The sequence below is a fragment of the Galeopterus variegatus genome, unplaced genomic scaffold (genome assembly GCF_000696425.1).
Source record: "Galeopterus variegatus unplaced genomic scaffold, G_variegatus-3.0.2 Scaffold637, whole genome shotgun sequence".
Classification (NCBI taxonomy): domain Eukaryota; kingdom Metazoa; phylum Chordata; class Mammalia; order Dermoptera; family Cynocephalidae; genus Galeopterus; species Galeopterus variegatus.
This window is the reverse complement of record NW_007726748.1, coordinates 505,974-509,866: the sequence shown is the minus strand read 5'-3', so window position 1 is coordinate 509,866 and position 3,893 is coordinate 505,974.

Here is a 3,893-nt window from a genome sequence, read left to right as displayed (position 1 = left end):
GTATAGAGAGGAAAGAGAGGCACACAGCCTCAGCCACCATGTCTCTGACACAGGGATTGGCACAGGAAGAATTTTCCCTTACTTCGAAAAGGTAAGCAGAAGACTCACACCAACCCCCATCCTCATCACAAAGGTGACAAGCCTGAAGCCAAGTGTGGGGAGCATCCTAGAACATACACACTGCATTTCTCTAGAACAACAACACAAACTGTACACTCCCCACCTTCCATCCCTTGGGATCTAAGTCAATGCAGTATGGTACCATCACAAAACTAGAGGCTTTGCTGGAGCATGTCCTGCCCTGGGGATATTAATAAGGGTGCTTTCCCAGCCTTGAGGTTCTGACTTCGACCCAGTGTACTCACAAGAGTAGCTGTAATGCCTTGATGCCAGTGCCTGGAAGCCTGGACCCACAGCAGCTGTGACTCTAGTTCTGGAGGATGGGAAACTAACCCTAGTCCTCCTGAACTGATGCACACCCACATACCTGGCTGGACATCAGACAGGCAGACCGTCCTCAGGCAGACCACCCTCTATTCCTCCCCTCATCCCCAGCCCTTCCAGCTGACTGAGTTGTGTACACCTGAGACCCCAATCTGGAAAAAACAGCATACATATCTCTACCCTAATGAATATACCTTTGGGCTGGTGGATATAGAGTGCATGTGTCCCTCCCTGAGAAGTGGCCAAGCAGTTTCAATCTGAATAGTCCCACCTAAAGGACTTGTCAACAGTCCTAGAAGCAGCTGCACCAGGCTTTTCACTACAGAACTGCCTACTGGCCCTGCCCACTGCCCAGAAGAAGCTGGACAGGCTACTACACTGCAAGCTTGCCTAGTGGTCTCACCACCACTTCGAAGTGGTTGGTTAGGTCACTTCACTGCAGGCCTGCCTAGAGGCCCCACCCCCCACACAACAAGCTGCTAGACAGGCTCCCTCATGGAAGCCCTATCTAGTGGACTCAACCAGTTTCTGATAAGTGCCTTCACAGTTCCACACTTGGCAGTCCAGTTCCAGAACCGCAGAGGAAATCACAACCTTGCAGCTTCCACTGTAGTGAAAACCTGGCTACATTGCACTGCCACCACTACTACCCACTCTCCATACAGCAGTCCATTCTGTTACCTGCTGATGCCCAGCCCAAGTGCCACCAGCTCCAACTTGCCCAGATTCAAACATTCCTGTGTTATACCAGGCAGGGGGAAAGAGGAAAGAGGGAGAAGCAAGGACCCAGGAGAAGCCTCTGCTTGCAGGAAACAGGAAAGAGAAACCCTGCCAAGGCTCCTCCATTCAAGCTGAGGAGCTTCAGTATACCCCAGAGCATCTATTGGGATCATGGAACACTCGTTTGGGTGCCAACAAGTCCAGCCAGGGTTATCCAACTCAACCAAGGAGAGACAGAGCACCTGGGCTCTTATCCCAAGATCTCAGGATTGTGCCCACATCCTTGATGACCCAAAATAATGTCACTCACTTCTGCAATGAACCACTGAGTGCACCAATGCCTAGGACATGGAGGCACTCCCAGACAACTCCCATGTTAAATATAATCAAAGTAACCACATGGAGACTATGCTACTGTGTCTACTCAGAACCAAAACTAAAACACTCTACCCAATGGTAAATATAAAACACATCTACAGGAAAGGGTCTCTCTTTTCAAAAGCCACTCCAGAGTAATAGAAGTGGTAGCTACAACATATGGCTAGACATCAATGTGAGGATATAAGAAATACTAAAAACAGGAGAATATGATGCCCCCGAAAAAGTATAGTAACTCTCTAGTACCAGACCCCAAATAGCAGGAAATTCTTTGGAATGTCTGAAAAGGAATTCTGTCAATAATCTTAAGGAAATTCAATGAGAAACAAGAAAACTCAGAGAGAAGACATATCAAAATGAGAAAAACAATCTAGGACCTGAGGGGGAATTGTACAAATAGATAGATACCCTAACATAATGTACCAGAACTCTTTGAATGGAATAATTTATTCAACAACAACAACAACAAAAAAAAAACCTGAGAGCTTAAGCAACAGGCTAGAGCAAGCAGAAGAAATAATTTCTGATCTCAAAAACAGTCTTTTTGAAATAATCTTGTAGTACAAAAAAAGATGGGGGGGGGGCTTTAAAAATTAAGAAAATCTATGAGAGCTATCAAACAACCTTAAGCATACAAACATCTGATTCATGGGCTTTCCAGAAAGAGAAGGGAAAGGAAAAGTCTTTGTAAACCTATTCAATGAAATAATAGTGGAACACTTCCCAGGTATTGGGAAGAGATACAAACTTTCAGATTCAAGAAACTCAAAGATCCCCAAACAGATTAAATCCAAATAGGCACTGTCTGAGACACACTGTAGCCAAATTGCCAAAAGTCAAAGGCAGAGAGAGAATCTTAAAAACAGAAAGAGAAAAGCATCAAGTCAACTATAAGGGAGTACCCATCAGACTAAGAGTGGAATTCTCAGCAGAAATCTTACAGACCAGAAGACAGTGGGATGATATATTCAAACTATGAAAAGAGGGGGAAAAAAAAAAACCCTGCTAGCTAGAATTCTATAGCCCAAAAGGCTATCCTCCGTAAATGAAGAAGAAATGTTGTATTTCCCATACAAACAAAAGCTGCAGGAGCTCACTACCACAAGACCAGTCCTACAGGAAATCCTCAAGGGAGTCCTACACCTGGATCCAAAAAATGAAAGTCAACAGCATGAATGCATGAGAAAGAAGAAAACACACTGGTAGAGCAGATATGCAAATAAGAAAAAGAAAGAAACTCTGTCTTACCACCTAGAAAAAGAAACCAAACAAACAAACTAACACCAAGGGCAAACAATAAAAGGAAAAAAAAAAAAAGAGAGAGAGAGATTTACAGCAACAAAGTAAAAATCAGTAAAATTCCAGGAATAAGACAATATCTTTCAATAACAACTGTAAATGTAAAGGTATTGTATTCCTCAGTCAAAAGGCATAGACTGGATAAATTAATCAGAAAGCAAGATCCAACTCTATGCTGCCTATAAGAAACTCACTTTACCTGTAGAGACTCTCACAGACTAATAGTGAAGGAATGGGAAAAAATAGACCGTACAATGGAAACCAAAACCAGGCAAGAATAAGCTATTCTAATGTCTGATAAAATAGACTCTAAACCAAAAACACTAAAAAGAGACAAATAAGGTCATTATGTAATGATAAAGGGATCTATCCAAGAGGATATAACAATCATAAACATATATGCACCCAACATCAGAGTACCCAAATATACAAAGCAAACACTATTAGACTTGAAGAGAAAGACAGACTCCAATACAATAATAATTGAGGAACTGAACACCCCTCCCTCAACATTGGACAGATTATCTTGGCATCAAATAAAAAGTAAAACATAAGAATTAAACAACACTTTAGACCAACTGGACTTGGCAGACATTGACAGAACATATCATTCAACAACTACCGAATATGCATACTTCTCATAAGCACATGGAACATTCTCTAGAATAGTCCACATGATAGGTAGCATATCAAGTCTCAAAAAAACTTTAAAAGTTGAAATCATTTCAAGTATTTTTTTCTGACCACAATGGATGATTAAAACTAGAAATCAATAACATGTGAAACCTTGGAAACTATAAAGTACATGAAAATTAAACAAGCTCCTCAATGATCTATGGGACAAAGAACAAATTAAACAGGAAATTTAAAAAAAGTCTTGAAACTAATGAAAATAAAGACACATCATATCAAAACCTATGGGATACTGCAAAGGCTTTACTAAGAGGGAAGTTTATTGCAATAAATTTTTACATTGAAAGAACAAAAATACTTCAAATAAACAAAAGAATTAGAAAAACAAGGGCAATCCAATTACAAAATTAGTAAATGAA